This window comes from Antechinus flavipes, chromosome 2 (assembly GCF_016432865.1).
Source record: "Antechinus flavipes isolate AdamAnt ecotype Samford, QLD, Australia chromosome 2, AdamAnt_v2, whole genome shotgun sequence".
In the NCBI taxonomy this organism is placed as follows: Eukaryota; Metazoa; Chordata; class Mammalia; order Dasyuromorphia; family Dasyuridae; genus Antechinus; species Antechinus flavipes.
In genome coordinates, this window is record NC_067399.1 from 236,352,517 (window position 1) to 236,377,035 (window position 24,519).

General features: G+C 39.4%; 1 long non-coding RNA gene across 1 annotated transcript; it reads left to right on the forward strand.

The window, feature by feature from the left end:
* Positions 1-227: 227 nt before the first annotated feature.
* LOC127548909 (uncharacterized) lies at positions 228-23,334 on the forward strand. Its single transcript, XR_007950482.1, has 4 exons — positions 228-373; positions 16,197-16,264; positions 18,115-18,265; positions 22,518-23,334. It is a non-coding gene; the product is annotated as an uncharacterized LOC127548909 (long non-coding RNA).
* Positions 23,335-24,519: the final 1,185 nt, after the last annotated feature.

Here is a 24,519-nt window from a genome sequence, read left to right on the forward strand (position 1 = left end):
CCTGGCGTGACTGAAATGGTCCCCTCCCACTCCCTCTGGTTTCACAGGCCCGAGCTACACCCACTGCCTTATACTGTTCTGCCCTCCATCCCCAATCCCTGGGGAAAAGCTGGAGTAGGAGATGAAACCCCGGTAGAACTGAGTGTGGAAGGGAGAGAGGGAGGGAAGGAGGGAGGGATCAGCGTCAAGCCTGAGCCCCAGGGAGAAGGAGAGGCGGGGAATGGAGGAACCAGGGGGATTGAGGCTCTTTCAGCTGCCAGGGGCTGTGGAGGAGAAGGCAGCCCTCCTCCTTCTCCCTTGCCCCAAGCAGTGGCAGGATGATGCGTTGCATGTGGGAGGAGGCCAGTGAGACTGGAGCCGAGGGAGCAAGAAGGTAAGGACTGGGAGGTTGAGGCTGGCCTTGGGCCAGGGAGACATTTTTTCCAGAATCTGGGAGGGCAGGTCGGAACTGGTTTCTGAGGGGAGGAGTAGGGAGGCATGGAGTTGCCTAAGGGGGGGAGGTGTTGTGGAGATGATGGGCGGCTTTGACAAGCTGAGTCTGGGGAGGCCGTGGGGGAATGCTGCCCTCTGGGTGCCCTCTGGGCTCTGGGTCAGGCAGCTCCGGGGAAGAGCATGGGATGCACTAGTTGCCTTCCCTTTATGTCCCCAATGTGGTTTTTGCTTTTTATGCTAGCACATAGTGAAATGAGGTGGTGGGAAGAGACAGGGAGGGAAAGACTTAGAGGAACCAGATAGAAAGACATTTTAGCTCTTAGGACCACGAATCATGAAGTTAGATTGGCTACACAGATGGCAGGCTCTGAGGACCTCTCTATGAGGCTAGGACAAACCATGGGTTAGAACCAAACTGGCACAGTCTCCCTTGCATGGACTGGTACATTCGAAGGTCAGGAAACGGATTAAGTGTCCCTAGGCTCTCTGTCTCTTCCAGGACCTGGACACATATGCCATTTAATTTCTCTCTAGATCTATGTTAGAAGACTGAGAACTGACTTGTTTGAAAGAGACTAGATCTTGCCTTTATGAGGAAAAGTTCCTCATCCTAATTGGGCAGAAGCATAGGGAGACTATCTACTTCAGAAAGTTGGACGTGCTATCAACCTGTGAGAATCTCATCTTCTTTGAAAGTGGAATTTGTCCATTCGCATTCCTACCTGAGCATTTTTCTGGGAATGCCTAACAAGTCCAGAGCTCCAGACATCTCTAGTTAGGATTTGGTAGATCTGAGGAACCTACAGTTAAAGTGAAGGACCATATAATTTTCCCTGGTGTAGTGGAAAGAGCTCTGGATTTTAGGTAAAATGGTAATGATTTGAATTTCAGCTTGGTCATGTGGCATAATGAAAAGTAAGTATAGTACTGTCTCAACTCCCATCGAAGTCAGTGTAACTTTCAGTGAGTCAGCCAAGCATTTTATTAGTGCTTATCATGTGCCAGACACTGTGCTAAGCACTAGAGATAAAAAACAAAGGAAAAAAACAAGGTTTTTGCCCTTAAGGAGTTTATGTAAAATGTAGACAACATGCAAATGACTAGGCGTATTTAAGATATACAATATATATTCAAATACATATATATAATATACATACTCCATATATACATATATACATCTATCCATCCATATTGTATCTATAGATACACATAAATACAAATACACAGATATATACATATATATATATATATATATGATGAGAGAGAGAGAGAGAGAGAGAGAGAGAGAGAGAGAGAGAGAGAGAGAGAGAAGAGAGAGAAGATAATCTCAGAGAATCATTAACACCTGAGAAGGACTGGAAAAGGCCTCTTGAAGAAGCAATGATTTGAGCTGAGTTTTGAAGAAATCCAGAAAAGCCAGGAAGTGGAGATGAAGGGGGCGGGGGAAGCATTCCAGGCATGGGAAACAGCCAGCAAAAAGACAGAGATGGAATATGGAGTATCATGTTCAAGGAACAGCAAGGCCAGTGTATAGAAACATGGATGAAGTAGAGAGGGTAAAGAAAGATGGGAAGTATCCATGTAAAGAAGGCACAAATGCCAGATGGAGGATTTTATATTTGAATCTAAAGATAATGAGAGAGAGAGAGAGAGAGAGAGAGAGAGAGAGAGAGAGAGAGAGAGAGAGAGAGAGAGAAGAAAGAAGGAAAAGAGAAGAAGAAAGGGGGAGGGAGAGACAGAGACAGAGAGACAGAGAGCCTGAAATAATCGTACATATAAGTAAAGAAAGTGATGGTTTTATAATGAGCCAAATGCTGGGCCTTTTGCCCACCCACCCCCATCTGGAAGCTCAGAACATTTCTAGGGATGTGTGTATCTCTCTCTGTCTCTGTGCATGTGTGTGTGTGTGTGTGTGTGTGTGTGTGATATAAAACCCTATGATTTTAGAGTTGGAAGGGACTTTTAAAGATTTTCTAGATCCAGTTAGTTGGTCTAAACTACGTGTATACATGCGGTATTGTGAGTACTTGTGTGTACATGCCCATGAAATGGTATACATATGAACATGGATATCTGTTTGTTTTTATGCACGTTTGTTATTATGGGGAGAAACAATCAAAAAGATCCCATCCACAATTAGAAGATGAAGAAGACCCCTATCAATTTTTCATTCTCCTTCCCAGGATTCCCTAGGCAATCTAGGTTTAGCCCCAAAGCCCTATCCCAGCCTGTGCCAAGGAGCTGGAGCAGCCTTATGGTATGCTTCTCTTCCAAGAGGGAGTCAGGGAGTAGCGTGGGATAGACTGGTGTGAAACTGGTAGAAGTGACACCAATCACAATTATTGCCAGGGCTCCCAATGTTCTCTGGAGAATTATTTTCAGTCGAGGCTGGGCTAAGGGGACTGGATAAGGTGTGTGTGGGGACTGAGATCTTAAGTTGTTCTCAAGCCTCCAAAAGAATTCAACCAATTCAGCCACAGACCTATCTTGCTTGGATTTAGTTTAAATTATACCTGGTCATAGTCAATTTCACAGGCTCACAGGATTTGAGAACTCCCAACGCTTCAGCTTCAACTTTGAACAGAGCAGAGAACACCTATCTATTATTTGTGGTTATATTTAAGGGAATGGGAAAGGACAATGGGTTCAAGGAGACTCAGTTCTTTGTTTTCTTTGCTAATAATGGGGATTAGTGGCACAAATTATCTGAAAAAGCAGATAAAAATAATGATGATGATGATGGCTAATATTTGTATAGCACAAGAAGTTTTCCAAGTGCTTTAACTTATTTGAACCTTATAATAATCCTGAAGTAGGATTTGAATCCAAACTTTCCTGGCTCTAAGCTACTGCCCTATCCCATCACATCACACAGAATTATAACAACAATAAAAATAAAAAATAATCATTTTAGCTTTAGGAAAAAAAACAACAAAAACCCTAAAAAGTCTTCCTAATGTCTTTCAGTGAAGGATTTTGCTCATATTGCCTCTACGCATTATGAAAAGAAACATGGCAGGAATTATCATTTTTACTTCAGAGCTGGAAAAATCAAAACTTAAAGAAGAAATAGAAAAATTCATGTAGAAAGTCAGTAACAAAGTGTTGGAAGATAAAACTTTAGCTATTTTATTCATCCTTTTAATGTTTCTAACTCTAACTTTTTTATTATATAGCTTTTTATTTACAAGATATATGCATGTGTAATTTTTCAGCATTTACAGTTACAAAACCTTTTGTTCCAACTTTTCTCTTCCTTTCCCCCCCTTCCCCCTCAATGGCAGGTTGACCAATACATGTTAAATATATTCTAACTCTAACTTAAAGAGAGAATCACTAAGAAAAGCATAAAGACAAAGTAGCCAATGATCATTAGAAAGACAAAACACAATGTTACAAGAACAAAACACCAAATAACAAAGCAATTCATTTGTAACTGATCTTCCCTGGGGGGTGGAGCTCTCTTATTGAGGATTCTCTATACAAAGAAACCACAGGTTCCAGTTTTTAAAAACTTGTCTTGATGCATAGGATACTACTGAAACTGCTTTAATGTGCTTCCTTTCCTCTACTACCAGTTCCCAGTGAGGTGAGGAGAACCAGTCAGTCAGTCAACAAGCATTTATTGAGTATTCACCATGTGCCAGTCACTGTCCTAAGAAAGTCAAAACTCTCTTGTAATTTGAAATCCTGGTAACAAAGAAGTTATTGTTACTGATAATAAAGAATTCATTGTTATTCAAAAGCTCAACAACATATAGGCTGGTTTGAGTCTGACAACATATGTCTCATTCTGTACCTGTAGTCCCTCACTTCTCTGTGGAGAAGAGGAAGATATGTTTTACTGCAAGCCTTCAAAATATTGGATCAAAATTCTGAGATTGCAGAGGCCAAAATTTTCATTTTGGTTTGAATGCTATATTCCTACCCTTCCACTAAAGTCCCACTCAAAAGTCCTATCGGAATATAGATGTGACGCACGGTTCTCCAAGAGTGAAACTCTGTCAGGTCCAATCAAGCTGTGCAGGCTTATTATTTTCCTTCCATTTCTCTTTGGTGGACCAGCCTAGCTTAATTCAAAGAAGTTTATTGTCTAAGAGTTGACAAACTAGGAATGATTATTTCTTCCCAAAACAATTTGCTAAAGTTGTGTATTAATATGTGGAGGGGTTATAATCTACACTGGTGGAGGACTACTCACATAGATGAAATATTATATCTTTTAAATTTGGAAATATGTTATTTTCTGAGTCTCATGTATTATTTTCCTGTCATTTTATTTAAGCTAATATTCCTTCCCTCTTGGGGTACAATATGAAAGACTGCTGAAGCTAGTTTTGAGACTAGACACTTAGGATCATAGGTGGGATTTAGAAGTAGAAGGGTCCATAGGGATTAATTACTTCAACCCTCTTCTTTTACTGCATAAAGCTTGTTTTGTTTTTCATTTAGAGTCTTGGAGTAAGGAAATGACTTCCTCAAGACTACATAGTAAGTAAAAATAGATTCTGGGTCCTCTGTTCTAAATATGGTATTTATGATTAATAAACTACCAATAGGTCATCAAGAGCCAATTAATTGCATCCCTCCTGCCCTATCCAGCTTCCTTTAATCCATTTTCAATCCTCTACTAAATCTATCACCTAAAGGGAATTATTTTTTTTTTCCATTTTGGGAGTAGGATCTGGCCCAACCAAACCCTTAGTGGCTGCCATGTTCTGCTCTTGGCCTATAAGCCTTGTTTTGATGACTGTATAGAATTAGGGAGTGGGGCTATTAATAAATTCAAAATTACCTCACAACAAATTCAGCCATTCATTCCTGCCCTAATGACCAGGTTTTCCTTTTCATTGTGAAATAACATCTCATTTTGTGAGGCATTAATTCCAAACCTGAGTTCCCTTTTCTCTGATGGATGTAAGAGGTAAGGTAGCACATAGTGGAAAGCATAATAGATTTGGATTTAATGGACCTAGATTTGAATCCTTCTTCTCTCTATCATTAATTTGCTCTGTGACTTTGAATAGATCCCTATCCAGTTTCCCTATCTGTGAAATGAAAAGTTATACTAGATAATCTTTAGATTTCCTTTCTGCTCTAAATCCTAAAATGTTATGATGTTATGCTTTTAGTCCCAGAATAGGGGTGATGAGGCTTGATGAGAGCAAATTTCAAGGAAAATTCTGCATCTTCTTTGTGGGCATACCCAGATCCTTTTGTGATGGATTTGGACTGTACATAAGGGTAGGATACTCTTGACAAGGTGGAGCAATCTGAATATTAAGATAGATGAGCAGCACTGATACTCTTCTATTACTCAATATCTACAGAGCTGAGAATTAGTCCCATTAGTCACAGTCACTGAGTTACCTTCAACTTCCCTATATGGCGAGATGGTATTGCATTAGACAAGGAGCCCTAAAATTTTTTTTTAACAAGATATGGAACTCTCTGGTGAATGCTGTGGATACCTCGAAATAATTTTTAAACATATAAAATAAAATACATAAATAATAAAGGAAATCAATTATGTTGAAAGTTATCAAAATACTTTTTTTTTTAAAAAAAAGTCCACAGACCTCAGATTAGAAAGCCCTATTCTAGATTCACATATTCCAATGAAGATCAATAATCAATTAATCAACTGACCAACCACTGATCAACTAATATTTATTAAGGTATCTGGAGCTCTGCTAGGTGTTAGGGATTAAAATATGCATAACAAACAGAAAAATTCCTACTCCCAAGGAGTTACATGCTAATAGAGACTACACATAATATATATTATATGTAGTCTCTATTAGCATGTAACTCCTTATTATATGTAGTCTCTATTAGCATGTAACTCCTTATTATATGTAGTCTCTATTAACATGTAACTCATTATATGTAGTCTCTATTAGCATGTAACTCCTTGGGAGTAGGAATTTTTCTGTTTGTTATGCATATTTTAATCCCTAACACCTAGCAGTGTTATTATAGTATATATAATATACATATATATAAAATCATGTATAGAATAAATATAAAGAAGATATATATGTAAATACATAGAAAGCAATTTGGAAGGGCATTGGCAGTTGAGAAGTTGAGGAGAGTTTTTATGCAGAAGATGGTGGTTCAGTTGTATCTTAAAGGAAGAGAGAAATTCTCTGAGGCAGGGATGAGGAGAGAGTATGTTCTAGGCATAGGATATGGTCTATACTATGGCAAAGAGAAGGAAGGTAGAATTTCATGAATTAGGAAAGGTAAGAAAGATTTGATCAAAGAATATGTGAGAGAGAGAAATAGACAATAAGGATGGAAAAATAGATTGGGATCAGTCAAAACAGAAAAGTTTATATTTTATTCCAGAGATAATAGAGAATTACTGGAGTTTATTAAGTAGGGGAGTAACCTGTGCTGTAGGAAAATCTTTTTGACAGTGTGTGTGTGTGTGTGTGTGTGTGTGTGTGTGTGTGTGTGTGATAAACTAAAGTAGAAAGAGAGGAGCACTAGTCAGAAGACTGTTAGTCTAGGTGAGAAGAGAGAAAGACCTGAACAAAATTAGTGGTTGTGTGAATAGAGAGAAAGGATTGAATGGAAGAGATGATGTGGGAGTAGAGATGCTGTGGAGGTAGAAATAACAAGATTTGGTGACTCACTACTTATATCAAGATTAGAGAGAATGAAGAACCAAAGATGACAATGAGATGATGAACCTAGGTGACAATTCCCTCTCTTCTCAGATGCTCAAAGTATTAAATGAATAAATGAATGAATGAGCTAAATGAATAAATGATAATTGAGAAAGAAACTGGGTAAACAAATGAGTGAGTGAATATCAATGACTTAATTGATGAGTTACATATAAATATGAGTGAGCAAGTGAATGAATGTATACAATTGAATGAATGACTGAGATGTACTGAATTTGCTGTTGTTTGTCTATCATTCTTGAAGATGATCATGACATCAGGGAGGTGATGCCATGCCATGCAAGTGAATTGGAGTTGAATGAGGGAGGGCTGTGCAAGGTCACCAGCTTCACTTTCTCTTTTGGAGCCATCTAGCAAGATATAGATCAGGGTGCCTGGAGGTGGCTAATGAGTGATTGAATGTGCCCAAATCAATAAATAAACGAGCAAATGAATGAGTGCCTTTAATTTACTTCTCACCATATCTCATCTTGTCCCTTATTTATAATACATAATTCATAGTGTAGGGTGGAAAACATTAACATTGACATAGTGAAGTGGGATGACTTGTTGAATTAGATACAGGAAAATTCCAGAGCATATCTTATGCCTCTGGATCTGTCTCCTCCCTAAGAGGAGGAGAGGTCAGTATTCAAACCTGGGAAGGGGTAGAAACTTCTGGACCAGTCAGTTCCCAGTTGTAGATCAGTTCTTAAACATTTAGCTAAGTGGTGTCACTTTGAATTCACACAGCTAGTCAAAGTGAGCATATCTCTATGGTTAGCCAAGTAAGGGGACTGAGGCTGTAGCTTTGTGGGATGGTGATATTAAGAGTGGCTAAAAGTCTGGCAGAGGGATTGCTTTCTGCAAAAGACAATAAAATTTATATACTTAAAAATAAAAATTGCCTTTTGAACTTCATTGACTATAAAAATTCATATATATTAATAAGAACATAATAATAGTTAACATTTATATAATGTTTACTATGTACTTGGTACTCTGATAAACAGTTTATAATTATCATCTCATTTGATCTCCACAGTCAGTAGGTGCTATTATCATTCCCACTTTACAGATGAAATGAAGGAAAGAATGGTTAAGTAACTTACTCAGAATCATATGGTTACTAAGTGTCAAATCTAGATTTAAATTCAGGTCCAGCAATCTATTAACTGCATCACCTAGCTGCCCCTATGAACATATAAAGTGAACACATAAGCTAAAATCAATCAACAATCTCTGGTTAAGTGGTGGTAAATGGTTATAGAAGCCTGTATTGACTTTAACTAATAGTGTCCACACCACGCTTGCTTCCCAAATTCTTTTGGGTCTTCCTAAGTGTGTGTATATAATATAATTTTTTTTTTTTTTGCTGTAACTCTTTTCTTTATATGATGGTTGTCAATTTTCAAAAGACCATTGCTTTTGGTTTTGCTTTCCTTCCTCTTCACCACTCTTTGTCAGTCTTCCCATATTTCTTTCAATTTTTTAAATTCTTTATTTATTTTCTTTATTCATTTTGGTCTAAACCTATAATCTTCTGCATATTGGAAACTCTTAGACTCTACATTCCTTGATTTATATAGATCAAAAATCATTAGTATATGACTTGTAGCCTCATAGAGCTATCCAGGGCAGGCAAATGATTTGCTTATGATCCCATGGCTAGTATGTATCAGAGGCGTGATTTGAAACTGGATCTATCTGATGGGACCTCCAGCTGCTATGAACATGTTCCTCATCATTTCCTCTGACCTAACAGTCCATTAGATTCAGAGGCTAATAGGTGGTAGAATGGATGCAAATCTGGACTAGTGGGAGGAAGATCTGACTTCCAATCCTACCTCAATTATTTACTAGCTGTGGGACTTTTAGCAAAACAGTTAACTTGTGGTTACCTCAGTTTCCTCATCTATGGACAGTTAGATGGTACAGTGGATGGAATGCCAGGCCTGTAGTCAGAAAGACTCATCTTCCTGAGTTCAAATCTGATTTCAGACACTTAGTAGCTGTCTGATCCTGGGCAAGTCACTTACTGTAAAGGACTGAAACTCTTGAGTTAATGCACTGAGGTCAGACAACTGAGTACTTAAGGCTAATTACCAATTGGACAACACTCTATAAGCATATGCTTGGAAAATGGCCTTTCCCACTATTCTGTGCTGGCTCGATAATTGATGTATAGAGAGGATTGTAGGAGGGACTAGGGGGTGGAGTAAGACTAGCCAAGATCACTTCTGGGTGGGAGACTAAGAGGAGAGGTTGTGGAGATTCTGTGTGCATCCAATTCACTCCTATCTCTAAAGACCAAGGACTTTTGCTTATCCTGGCTCTGGCTGATTCTAAGGTATCCAGGGTCCTAATTCGGTCTTCACAACTAACCTGTGTTTGTCTCAGTTTCTTCATTTGTAAAATGAGCTGAAGAAGGAAATGGCAAACCACTACTGTATCTTTGCCAAGAAAATGCCAAATGGGGTCACAAAAAGTTGAGCATGACTGAAAAGACTCAACAACAACAAAAAAATAATAGCAGTTATTTTCCAGGGCATTATGTTGCTCTAAATTTTTTCATTCCTAATTTGTTTCATTTTCCCAATCCTCTTCTATTACAAATAGTTCTGCTAGAAATATTTTTGCTCAAACAAGTGTTTTCCACCCTCTCTTTTGTCAATAACCTCATTGGAGTATAGTCTTCATCAGAGGCTATATATATCTCTGTAATCCATTATGTAATTGCTGTCCAAAGGAATTAATTCACTTAACTTGGGGACTGGCCTCATAGTAGATTGGGCTATCAGTAAATTCTCATCTCACTTCACAAAATTAGGCTGAGCCCAGGTCCCCAGACTATATTACTTGTTTATAATAATCCACTAGGATAATAGGGACAAGCCAACACAGGTATCTTGCTATCTGCCTTGCCTCTAAGTAATCTTTTTTCATCTCTCCTTTTCACCTCTTGCTCAGAAAACAATGATCAGACTGATATTTTCATTGCTACTAGTAAGGGCTTGACAACTTACTGTCCTTAGATTTTAGATTCTACTTATAATCACTATAACTACTTATACCCAAACTCCCTTCCCTGGCCACAAATCCCTGTATTTTCTGTGTCCCCTTAGAAGAATTTAATCTCCTTGAGGAAAAAGACTGCCTCATAGTATAATGTAATTACTTCAAAGTGATGGGCCTGGACTCAGAAACATCTGGTTTGAAATCTGGCCTTAGACATGTTCTAGCTAGGTAACTTTGAGCAAATCACTTAACCCTGTTTGCCTCAACTTCCTCAACTATAAAATGGGGATCATAATAAAACCTACTTCATAGAACTGTTGTGGGAATCAAATGCAATTATATTTATAAAGCGCTTAGTACGATGCCTAAGCTATAGATTGTTCATATTGTTCACTCATTTCAATCATGTCTGACTCTTTATAAACCCATTTGAGGTCTTCTTGGCAAGGATAGTAGAGTAATTCCTTTTCCAGGTCATTTTACAGGTGAGGAAACTGAGGCAAATAGGGTTAATTTATTTGCCCAGGATCCCAGATAGTACTTAATAAATTCTTAATTTCTTTTCTTTCTTTCTTTCTTTTTTCTTTTTTTTGCTAAGGTAATTGGGGTTAAGTGATTTGTCCAGAGTCACACAGACAAGAAGTGTAAAGTGTCTGAGGTCAGATTTGAATTCAAGTCCTCCTGACTTCAAGGCTGGTGCTCTATCCACCACACCAACTAGCTGCCCCAATTCTTAATTTCTTAATACATTTTTAATAAATTCTGATTTATTCTCTTTTCCCCTTTCTCAGTCTTTTGTTTGTGTATGGTACTTGATTGGTTCTTGTTGCTTATTGACTAGTTCATAAGAATTAGAACTAGAAGAGACTTTAGAAATCATTCCATCTAACCTCATTTTACAGATAAGGAACTTGGGGATCAGAGAGGGTAAGTCACACAGTGACTTGTGCCAGTGAGTGGTACAGCTGAGATATGAACTCAGGCTTTCTGACTCTAGCTAGTGTTCTTTCCATTTCACTGATAGACAACTTGGCAGAGGAGGCTAGGTTTTTCTCTCTCTGATCCTTCCTTCATGTTTTACTGGGCAGGCTGAGCTGCCTCCAACTGGAGAAAGGGGTGCTATTGCCCTTTGGCCTCTTCCCACCAGGACAGGAGTGGCACCCTGCCCTTCCCAGGAAGGGAAGCCTCACACTTTCCTAAGAATTCTGCAATCCATTCTCTCAAGAGATTTTTCCTTGGCAAACAGTAGTTTAGGTATAAGAGTGCTGGCCTTTCTCAGAATGAGATCTGGCACTGCTAAGGTATAAATTTGGTCAAGATAATCTGCACACCCTGAGTCATAATTTCTTCCTCTGTAAAATGGGGACAATAAAGTTGGTTTCAATTCTGGCTCCAACTAATTTTCCTGTGTGACCATGTGCAAGTTTTTTCCTTCTCTGGACCTCAATTTCCTTATCCTATGCTATAACTCTTATGAGGAGTTAGATTAAGTAACATCTAAGGTCCCTTCTATCTTTAACATTGTTCGAGTCTTGCCATCTTCATGGGGTTATTGGGAGCATCATCAGATGAGAGATTAGCTATGAAAACTCTTTGTAAATTGTGAATAAAAAACCTCTCAATTTGGGATCAGAAGATCTGAGTTCAAAGCCAGTTTTGATACTGTCTCTTTGACTTTGGACAAATCAACTAATTAATCTCTTTCAGCCTCTTTTTTTCTCATTTGTGAAGTGAGGAGGATGGTTATGATGATTTCAAAAGGTCCCTTCAATCTCTAAATCCTATTATGCTAAAAACACAACAAAAATGTTGTTATTATTCTTTCTGTTTGACAGAGGAGAAAATCAAGGTCACAAAGTCAAATTAACTTGTTTGTGGTCAGGTGGTTTGTGAATGTTGAAGTTGGGCTTTGAACTTGGGTTCCCTAATGCTGTTTGGGTTCTATCAATATTCTTTCCACTATGCCAAGTTGCCTCTGATTAGTGAGAAAGGCAGTGGGAGGTGGGCCCATGCTTTCCACCAGTGGCTTGGCCAGGCTTAGGGTAATGGGGCAATTGGTTTGGTTGGCTTGATGCCTCTTAGCATGCCTACAGAGGCCAATGGGTGATTGGTCTCATTTGGGAACTGCTATTTATGGTTCTCATGAGAACAAGATGGGTGGGGGTGCTATTCCTTTCATCCAACTGGCTCCCCAAAGCTTTGGTGCTGATCATAGGATTCTCCCAATTCCCTTTAATGCCTGGCTCCCTGCCCCACCACCTCCTTCTTGGATCCAGAAGAAGACCCAGAAGAAGTTCCTTCTGAGTTAACATGAAGACTGGCCCCAGCCAGTTGGATCTATTTTTTTCACCTAATTGTTTATTTTCTGATGCATGCAGATTAAAAAAAAAAAAAAAAACTCCATCTCTTATTTCCCTCCTGTTCCAGCATCATTTGAAAACACCAGTTGGAGCAGTTGCAAAATTTCTCTTTTACCCTTCCCCCATCTTTGATAAAGGCTCTCATTGCAAAATCTGACTGGGGAAATTATTAAATATTGTGTCATCTTGTGGTAAAACCTCCTCATTGCCCCTCTTCCTGCCCTGCTCACCCTGGAGTCAGGGTAGTGGGCAGCCTTTGAGCAGGGCAGCTCCTTCTGCTCTCATCCTGACCTGAGCACCCTTATCCACTTGGGAGAGGAAGCAGATCATGAGTAGGGGCCAGGATTTGAGAATTTTGAGTTAGGAGAAAGAGAATTATGATAGTGAGAGTATTGGCAAGAGTAATAAGCAAGTAAGCTACATTCTTTACACTGCCGTCAGGTCTTCTGATTTCAATGGAGCCCCTCTTTTACCAACCTAAGGTCTTTCCTTGAACATAAATGCATAGGTTGCTGGGAGGAGACTCCCACTCCCTCCTTTTATAGACACATTTTCCATAGCTCTGGTACAGAATCATAACATATTATAGCTGGCTAGAAACAGACTACAGAACATCAGCTGTAAGGGACCTTAGAACATAAAGTGGTAGAATGTAGAGCATAATATGGGACATCAGAAAAGACTCTTTAGAACACTGGGATGTTAAAACTTGGAGGGAATTTAGAATACAATCTAAAATGTGATGGAAGAGACCTGACTTAAAAAGATAGATTAATTATTATTAATATAGGATTAAAAATATAAAAATAGAGTTTTAAATTTGAAAGAACTTAGAAGAAGAACCACACAATGTTAGAGCTAGAAAGGTCTTTAGGCATCACCTATCCCAATTTATCATTTTATAGATAAAAAGATTGAGGTCCAGGAAAGGAAGAGATTTGCCTTTGCTCACACAGGAGAGTTAATTGGAGTCGGGACTTAAAACCATTTCCATCAACTTGCCATCAAAATCCCAGTCTGCAAAAAAAGGGTTAGTAGAAGGTGGAAACTAGCTTGAGGAAAACTTTGAAAAGACTAAGTCCTGAGCCAAATTGTTTCTCACCCTCAGCTTTAATTATAACATGTCACATAATGACACAGTATTATAATAGGCACACAAAACGTACTAATCTGATATTATATCTTGGTTTTAACAATAGATACAATCAACCAGCCACAGTTGCTAACTCATTCTTAACGTATCTGCATACTCCACCTAGATATTTATCATGTTTTTAATTAGGCAGAGAGAACCTTCTGGAGGCAGTGTCTCTGAAGCTGGCCTGCTGCTGATCATAGCTGCCTTACTGTAAAGCTTGGATAATAGCTACTCCCACATGCTGGTTTCTTTTCCAGTTTGGGTGCCTCAGTTGTCTTTTTCCAAAGCTTTGGGTGTGCCCAGCCAGTTCCCCAGAGAGAAGCCCAGAGCAGAAATGATGACAGTCTGAGGAGTTGCCCCATTGCCTGGCTGGGGCAAGTTATGTTTTGGAGATGGGGTGGGTGGAGAGCCATCCTAGACACAAGAAACGGGGACCCAGACAATACTCATATGACCAGTTCCATAATCCTCTGGCCTCATGATTTATCCTGTGTGTGTGGTGGGGGGAGGGAGGGAGAAGGGGTGCTGATCCCTGAAGGCAGAAGCATAGGTTTAGCCAATTGTCTGTGCATTAGAGACAGAAGCGATGTTTCTCGGGAAGTAGAACTGGGGGAAGTGACATTTTGAGTCAGCAGGGAGTGGATTCCCAATCTCTATCCAGGTCTGGGTTCTAGAAATATGGATGGGTTTGCCAAGGATGGAGGTAGGAGGAGGGAGACAGAGGAAATGGACCAATGGGAATAGGAATCCCAATGTTAGTCTTTCCTAGAACTTGGATGAGGAAATGAAGGAAGGGAGGGAGACTTCAGGTCTGCCCTGATAATCCAGGGGCTGGAGACTGGATGGAGTAGGAAGGACAAGCTGCCATTGGGTATGGGCCAATAAATAATCATGAACTTCAAGAGGTGGGAGGAGGGTCCTCATTTAATCCTTTCTTCCAAGGATTCCTTCAGTGGGTGTGCATTTTTGGAATCAGAAATCTTGGGGCTCACTTAATCCAACCTTTTCATTTGACAAATGGAAAAACTGAAGCCCAAATTTAGTAAGAAAGCTGGCTAAGGACTAATAGCAAGCTAGTAGCAGAACCCTGGGTAGGGGGAAAAGAAAGATCAGGGAAATATCCTGTCCAAGCCAGATCTTTGTAGGGGATGGGGTGGGGCAAGATGGAGGGAGAACTATGTCCCAGTTCTAAGTCCTGTGATTCCTTGATGAAGTACAGCCTCCCAGGTATCTGTTTGGCCAGTTCTTTGAATGTTTTCTGGTATTCTTTTTTCTGATACAGCCCTAGCCTTGGCTCAGATTCGAGACACCTCAGAATTCTCCCAGACTTTTCACGGTCTTTTATACCTGACTGATGTTGATGTCTACCCATCCAGCTGCCAGGATTCCATGATCCTGACACACCCAGGCCAGAGACCTAGGCCTGTCAGTACTCTGCTTCAAGACCACATGCGCTGGATGTTTGGACACACAGACACCCTCACATCTGAAGAGCATTAAGCTGATTGAAAGCACAATCGCCTCTTTCCAGGCTGACGTGTGGAATGAATAACAGTTAGTAACAGGTTCCAACACTCATGTGCATTTACTAAAAATAAACTTGACATACTTTTACATAGAGAATGCTTGGAATTCAAATTGCTTCACAAAGGGCAGAGAGGGGAAAAAAGGAAGAATAGAAATCAAGTTTTCTAGCTTAGTAATTAATTAGAGCCTGTAAACAAATGAGTCACCAACTTTCCGAAGCTTTTCCTTTCCACTCAACTTTTTTTGTGGCTATCAGCAGGACCCCTTGAGTGAGAGAGGTCAGCAGACCTGAGCTAGGTCATCAGCAGCACACTGCTAGGCCCCTGGCAATGAGAAGGTCTTAGCTCTCACAAGACACTTCTAGGTTTTCCAGACTGATTTGGAGGTCCATTGTTTCTGCTTGGCTAGGTTGACCCTATACATACTGCAGTGGAAAGAGCTCTAGTCTGGGAATCAGGCTCCTGGGGCTAGGATTTGACCTGTGTTGCTTTGTAGCTTTGTAACTCCTCTGAGCAGTTCCTCTCTCTTTGAAGTCCAACAATTTTCACTTGTGAAGTGGGTGGTTGAGAAGAATAACATTTGTTAAGAATGCTTTGTAAAGTATTGTGTGGCCATGAAGGATTATAATGGACCTAGCCACATTGGTCATCTCTATTTCTCACACACAAAATAACACTCAATATACAACACACAACACTCTCATCTCCCTCCCTTTACATTGGTTGTTCCAAGGGCCTCTCCTTCCCTCTCCCTCATTTAACTATTCTCTTCCCTTAACATTCAGTTCAAGCAAAGGAAGAAGCCTTTCTAAATACTCCCAACTTCTTGTGCCCTACCTCCCAAACCATCTTGTTTTTTCAGTAATATACATTTTTATTTATTAAATTTATATTTGTCCTGCATATATTTTACATGGACTTTTCTTCTCTTAAATTGTGAACTTCTTGTGAGTAGGGCTGTTTTATTCTTTATTCTTCTATCCAAGGTACCTGATTCAATGTTTGCTCAATAAAACTTGTTAATTAATTAATGGTTATTTTATAGGCCCTGAATTCAAGGTGAGAGAACATGACTATTTTCAATGAGGGAAGGACCATGTGAGCTGGGCAGTGGTGAGTAGAAAGAAGCCCACAGTGGAAATCAGGAGACCTGAATCTGCCATGAACTTTCTATGAGACTTTAGGTCACTGTCTTCCCCTTTTCAGTCCTTGATTTCCTCCTCTGTAAAAGGAAGTGGAGGTATTAGCAGATAAATATGTAAGAATTCTTAAGAGTCTGTACCTTCCTTCTTCCTTCCCTCAGTGTCTTCCTGTTCAATCTTTACTTCTCCTTTCTAGTATAGCTCCCATGCTACTTCTCTAAGGAAGCCTTATCTGATATTCAGAAGTAACATCTCCCATCTTAGATATCCCAGAGCAATATTGGAGCATTTAGAGGGGAATAGATACTAGACCTGCCTTTCAATTGATGTAGGCAGTTCCCCAGTGAAGTTCAGCACCTTCTGGGAAATGTGGAGTGTCAGAGAATTGCCTGCAGCATGAAGAGATTAGGTGACTTGCCTAGAGTCACACAACTAGAGTCAGAAGTAGGAGCTGAACTTTGGCTTCCATAATAGCTTTCTAAGCATCTCATCATGGCCGTTTTTCACTCTAGTACCTATGGATATCTCTCTACTTCAATGGATCCATAATGTCATTGATGTGGGCACGACCTAGAGTGGTAGAGATTGAAATCTATTCATACTTTCTCATGTTGTTCCAATTTTAATAATAAAATAACATTTATAGAAATGCTTACTATTTTTATTTCATTTGTTCCTCACAACAATCCCAGGAGGTAGATTATTATCATCATTATTATCATCACCCCTATTTTCCAGAGGATAGAATTGAGCCAATACAGGTTAAGTACTAAGTCACATCTCTAATAAATATCTGATGCTTGACTTGAACTCAGGACTTCCGATTCTAGGTACAACATTCAGCAACTGTGTCACCCAGCTGTCAAGGTCTGTATCTTTCAAAAAAGTCCACTCAGTATTCTGGAAGCTTTCCTTTTTGTATCTTACTATGTGATTCCCAGCCTGTCACAGCTCATTCTCCTTTTTGGCTTCCTCACAAGCTACCTTTCTTTTCTGATCATATTGTGACATGGCCTGAGTGGAGTCTTACCTCTGCCACATACTGGCTGTGAGCCCCTGGATAAATCACATAACTTCCCAGGGTCTCAGAATTTTCTCTAAGACTCTAAAGTTTAGAAAAAATGCCAATCTGCATTGACATAATGAAGTTCCTCATAAGAAATTCCTTATGCTGATAAAATTATAGGTTATATTAAAAAGTACATAAGATGACTAGAAAGCATTATGAGCTCAGATGAGGCAGACGAAGATTCCATTTGGGGACATCTTGGGAGTTATCAGAGAAGATGGTGCTTGAATTCCTATCTTGGCACTGAACTTGTTGGCTGTATAACTAAGCATCTCTCTGCTTTGAGCCTCAGTTTCTTCTTCTGTGCAGAGAGGAAAAAGTTGTTGGACTAGCTCTCTCCATAGGGCCGTTCTGAGGAAAGTATTTGCTAACCCTCAGGTCATTATAAAATGGGACTTAATATTTGTATCAGGGTTTATCATTGTACCCTCACTCCTAGCGCCCAGCTGGGCACAGAGTAGGCACTTAGTAGTTGAGTATTGAATTCAATGAGCTCAAATGACTGGTTAGCCTATGGGCATAGTATGTGGCCATGGAACAGGATAAAAGTAACTGATCCTCGTGAGGACTGTGCCCATGACCTTGGTCTTATGAACATTGTGCTCCTACCCTCTGAATTAACTGGCTGAGAATTGAGCACCTGCTATAATAAGTGCTTGTCTCAGGGAGAAGCCCATTTTATTCAGCATCTTCAACCACCATCCCAGTGTTTCTTCATCCTCAGAACAAGTTTAAATTTGTTTCTTTTCCAGCACAGAGATGAGAGGATCCTTCAAGTTGGAGGCTTTGGGTCTGCCAGGCTATAGCTCCAGAGGCGGGCAAATCTGCCCTTGCTATTTTCCCAGATGCTTCAACTTCCTTCACTGTGGTCTGATAGGGTAGAAAAGAGTCTGCTGTTAGAAGGTAAGCTTCCCTGAGGGAAGTTTTATTTGGGGATGGTTTTGGTTTTCTTTTTCTTTTCTTTTTTTTTTTTTAAAGATATTCTCAAATCTCCATCCAATGCCTGGAAGATGGCAACCACTTAATAAATATTGTTGATTAATTGATTGACTTGACTGGAGGGGACAGTGCCATGTTCTTGTCTCAAGCTCTTGCCCCATCATAGCCTGATGGTCTACAAAGGTCCTTCTTTTAGGGAAGTATAGGACAAAGAAGATAGTCAATGTCTGTCTTAGACTAGGGTCATATACTAGGGACCTTGGAATTCTGCATAATAAAACCATAGGGATGGATTTGGGAAAGAATATATAGGCCTCCATCTGGAATTATGCATTCAGCAAGGGCATAAAAATGGGGGTGGTAAACTCCTTGGTCGCCTTGCCTTTCTCTCATACATGACCTGGCTAATTTCCAGAAATCAGTGGTAGTAAGAGAGAAGACAGAAATTATCTCTGAATTGGAACAAGTCAGAGGCAGCTTGGTGTAATGGATAGTGTCCTGTTCTTTGTATCAGAGAACTTGGATTTGAAGCATGACTATCCCTTATTAAATGTGTGACTATGGGCCACACATTACATCTCTCAAGTCTTTGTTTCCTCATCTAAAAAATGAGAGGGGTACATTAGATGGTCTTTATGTAACTCTTGTGATCACATAATCTTAGCATTAGACAGGGACAGATAGGTGGGACTGGCAACTTTTCTGGGCTCTTTTTTCAGGCCCAATCAAGCTAATTTTCAGAATTTGGATGCAGATGGGAGATAGAAGGCTCCCAGAAATTAAATAGATTACCCCATTTATCTGAAAGTTGGGATCCAGTGAAGTCCTGAATTGAATAGGCACAAGACCATGAGGGAAAAGAGGTTGGTAGATATGTGAATGCAAGACAGAGAGAGGGCTGAAACAAATTCAGAGATGGCAACCGTGTGTGTGTGTGTGTGTGTGTGTGTGTGTGTGTGTGTGTGTCTGTCTGTCTGTCTGTTTTGATATAATGTCTACTGGTCTGATTCTAGCCCAGTTTAAACGTCCCTTCTTCCAGGGATCTGTCCCTGACCATGGCTTTCTATTTTTGGATCTATAGTGCTTATATTATAGTTAGCCATGTTCGTGTCTTATCTTTTCTCTTTACTGGATTATAAGTTCCATGAGGAAAGGGTCTGGGTCTACTTTAATTTTCATATCTCTCTCAGTGCTTAACACAGTTTTCTGTCCACAATAAATGTTTTCTAAATGTTTGTTGAATGAATGGAGAGAAAGCCTTCCTGTTATAGAGCCCTCAATTCTACCATTAAAGTTTTATTCCTATGAAATAAAGACCGACATTACAGGAATAGGCAATGTGGTATGGTAGAAAAAGCACTGGCATTGGAGTCAGAAGGCCTGGTTTCCAATTCCAATTCTGCCACTTTCTAATTGTCGAATAATCACTTACCTCCTCTGGTTCTCCATGTTCTTCTCGGTTCCATGGTGGAAGGGCAGGGCTGGCATCTGAAGACTTTTCTAGTTTCAAAGCCTGTGATCCTAAGTCTGTCGAGTAGGTCTCCTAGGCCCAGCAGGTGCCATCCTCACTTCTGCCTGCTCACTGATACTGCCAGCACCTAGGCATGAATGAGTTTAGCTGAGCGTCTCCTGGGTGACAGCTGCTGAGGACTTGTACCAATAAAAGAGAGGATCTGTTGGAAGAAACCTCAGAAGCGATCTTGTCAAGCCTCCTTATTCTATACAAAAGGAAATTTAGGCCCATAAAATAGAAAGGACTTATTTAAAGCCATACAGGTAATAAGGGATCAGAACCATGGAACTTAAAAGACTCCCCAAATGCTGTCATTTTATAGATGAGAAAACTAAAGACTTAAGTGATCTGCTCAGGAACACAGTAACTTATACTTGTCTGAGTTAAGATTTTAACCAAATCCAGCATTCTATCCATTTCACCATTTATGTGCCACATTTTCTGGTCAGCCATTTTTTCATTTTTGCACCATGCTGTGGAGAGTGGGTAAAGGCATCTGAATCTACTGGGTGAGAGCTCCTAGGCACTGAGGAGGAGGGCAATATGTGGGTCCTAGCTCTGAAGGTGGTAGGCCATGCAGGGCTTGGGGTTATAGACAGATGAAGGAACTTTAATCTTATCAACCTTCAGAACATGGCTATGGGGTCGGAGACAGAAGGAACCAGCCAGAGAAAAATCTGCCATCTTCCCACCACAATCCATCACTTCAATGTCCTCATTCCAAAACCCCGCCTCCTCCCCCCTCCCACATGCAAGCTGAATCACAGAGATGAGGTTCTCTCTTTACCCCAGATTTTGTTCCTCCTTTTCTTGGAAAACTTTCCAAGGCATTCTCAGATTGCCAAAGTGCTCTATCAGTCCTAGGGGAGGGATTGGGGGTTGGTTTATCATTTCACAGAAATGTCTCCATGGTTTTCCTATCCCTCCCCTCCTTAAAGACACCATTGCAGCTGAAGTCACAGAGCTGCAGGGGGGAAAGCAGAGCCACAGTTTGGAGGCTTTTCAGAAAGCCAGGCCATCCGTGGCTCAGACGGAGTTCTGACTATGTGGAGAACTCTTTGATAGACTCGGGTGGAGATGGGGCAATAAAAGATATATTTTTGGACACTGGTGTGATTGGAGAGGAGACACCCACACCCCCATGACAAACCCTGATGTGGGAAAACAACAGGCACATGTGTGGATAATAAATATGGTGTACTCCAAGTAGAATCAAAGGACCAAGGAATTTCTGAGCTCAAGAGACTTTAGAACATAGAACAAAGGTTTTTTAACTTTTTTTTTTTTTGTTTTGGATGCTATGGGATTCTTTGGCAGACTGGTAAAGCTTATAGATGGCTTCTCAGAAAAAAATTTAAAAAACATCATCATTAACAGAAATGCTAATTAAAAATAAATTTAACTTTTGTTTTTATAGAACAAAAATTTCTTCCAGTATCCTTCCCTTTACTCCTTTAAGACCAAGAGTGTTTGTTTGTTTTTTTAAGGAAAAAAAGAAAAAAAAATCAGACAAACTGATCAAAACAATAAAAAATTGAAAATATCTACATTATTCCAAATCCATAAATTTCCCACTCTCAAAAAGAAGAGATCTGAGTATATCTTTTGATATATCTTTTTGAGGTCTTATTTGTTCTTTATAATTTTGCAATGTCCATTTTCAATTGTTTGGTGAGTGTTCTTTCCACTTAGATTGTTGTAGTTACTGTGTATATTGTTTTCTTGGCTCTGTTTACTTCACTCTGAATCAGTTCATGTAAGTCTTTCCATACTTCTTGGTATTTCTCATTTTCATCATTTCTTATAGCACAATAATATTCCATTACATTCATGTACAAGTTATTTAGCCATTTCTCAATTGAAGGGCATCTACTTTGAAAAATGTGAAAATATATATGTAATCTTTTTTTCTCATCTAAGTTTACAGACTCTCAGAATTCCATCCATGGACCCCTTGGGAAGTCCATGGGCTCCAGATTAAGAACCCCTGACATAATATGCTAAAATGGATGGAATCTTAGAGCTAGAAGGTGCCTTTGGACATTCACATATTTATTATAAGAGAGGAAGGCTTATAGGGGAGAGTTGGGGTACAAGTGGTTAAAAAAAAAGAAGTGCAGAAAGGAATACAAACAATTTTGTTACCACTTTGTTAAATTATATAAATATCTATGTATATGTGTATGTGTATGTATACATATATGTATATAAATTACTTATTAAAATTTTTTTTGACAAAAGAAACTCTACGTGTAGCTCATACGTAGGCTCTGAAGCTTCTTATCCCCACCTCTACTTCTCTTGGCAAGTTAGGACCCATATCTCCCCCTCAGGATCCTAGATGCTGAAGCAATTCTTCTAATACTATTAACTATTGGCTCAAGTTCCCATTCTGGTATATTTTACCTAATGTTAATTGTTAGTTATTGGTAATCTCTTCCCTATATTATTTATTAACTTAGTGATTACTACCCAATATCATTCAGCCAATAAGCAATTAATTTTTTATGAATAGATATTGATTGAAAAGATATAGTAAGAAGCATAGAAAACATTTCCACCAATACCAGGAGTACACAATTTCACTCCCCTCCCCCAACCACCTTAGTCCTGGGAAGAGTAGGATCAAATTTAGAATAATTACTACAAAGCATTTGCCCCACAAAGTTCATTTTCAAATACAGCCTGTCTCCATTTCCATAGGCATGGAATCTCAGCTAATGGCTACAGGTTGAATTGCTGCGGGTATGGATTGAGCAATCAAATCACTCCTTCGTGCTGTGCTGACCTACCAAGTTTAACTATCAGCAAATTCTGGTATGGACACCTGTCACCAAATCTTTGTCCTCTGACCTTCTGAAGTTGCACAAGGCCCTGAAAATGAGACTTAAAGAGGAGCCCTAGGCTTGCCTTGAGCACCATGCTCTCATAGGCTAGTCAGATATGGGGGAGGGGAAGAGCCGGCCATTCCTCTCACTAGAACTTGAGAAAGTTGCCCCTACAAATAATGTCTAGCAGGAAAGAAAGACAGTGAGATTTTCTTTGGGGAGCTTTTAAAAATATATCCCCAGGGGCAGCTCGGTGGTGCAATGGATAGAGCACTAGCTCCAAAGCCAGGAGGATCTGAGTTCAAATGTGTCTCAAACACTTAATACTTCCTAGCTGTGTGACCCTGGGCAAGTCACTTAGCCCCAATCGCCTCAGCAAAAATAAAATAAAATAAAATAAAATATATATATTCCCAGTTCTGACTCAGTGGCCAATCAAAATATCCCCTCAACCTTTTAAAAACTACAATGATAAGGAAATGGTCAGAGAATTCCTGTGTTTGCTATGAAGTTAAGAACCAGGATTGGCATGGTATATCATCAAAAACTTAAACAGGTTCACCAAACATCCACGTGGGTTCCTGTTCAGGACTGAGCCTTCACTGTCTAGTCTACTATTACATACATAATTGTTCACAGTTTGCTACATGACTCTTTCTTGTTCTTTGAATATTGAAATTTTTGTGTTGATGAATATTAAGATTCAGAATAAAAATAAAATTTAATTAAAAAAATTAGGTCTTATTTTTTTAAATGAACTGATATTTTTGTTTTTGTTGCTGTTGAGTTATTTCAGTCATGTCCATCTCTCTGTGATGCCATTTGGGGTTTTCTTGGCAAAGATACTGGAGGCTAGATTCGAACTCAATTTTTCCTGACTCTAGACTGGGGACTCTATCCATTGTGCCACCTAATCTAAATTTTGTTTTTATATCACTCGAATTTCCATCTTTATTCTTCTCTCCATCATATATAACAAATTTTTTTTAAGAAGGAGGAAGAGGAAAAATAATCAGTTAATAAATACACAGTAAAAAAAGCTATGACAACATATTCAGTGTTTCACACTGATGGATCCCCAACTTTGCAAAGTACTCAGGGGAAGTATCTTCTCATAGATATACTTTGTTCTTGTAATTTTGCATTATTCATTTTCAATTATTTTGTGGTTGTTCTTTCCACTTATATTGCTGTAATTATTGTGTATATATTTTCTTGCTTCTGTTTACTCCACTTTGCATTGGTGCATATGTCTTGTTTCTTTGCTCTTGTATTCATAATTTCTTACAATATTGTAGCATGCCATTATATTCATATACAACCATTTGTTTAGCTGTTTCCTAATTGATGGTCAGCTATTTTGTTTATAATTCTTCAGTCTTTTAAATCAATAACCTTCCTGGAGTATGAATTTAGCAGAGGAATCTCTGAATAAAAGGGAATGGTTACCTTTTAATCCAATTCTCATTTTACAAATGGGAGAACTGAAGCCGGGAGAAAGGAAGGAAGGACCCAAGGCAAGAAAATAGACCTAATTAGAACTCAGATTTCTAAATGCATGGTTCTATAAACCATATTGCTGTCCCCATTCTTAGCCTTCTTTGGGGGTGAATGCACAAAGATGGAGCTGAGGTAGATGTTCCAAAAAAGAAAACTATGAAGAATATTGCTTCATGTTGCCCCCTCCTCATTCCTCCATACCTTTAACACTCATATCTCTAGTTCCTCTCTATCCTGGGAATTTCAGGTCAGAGATAGAGAAAAGATTATGGTCCTCATTTTCCAAATGCAGGAAACTAAAATTGGAAAGGAAATGAATTTCCCAGCACCTGACCACTATATCCATTGCAACTTGGGTCAACCTATTCTCATTGACA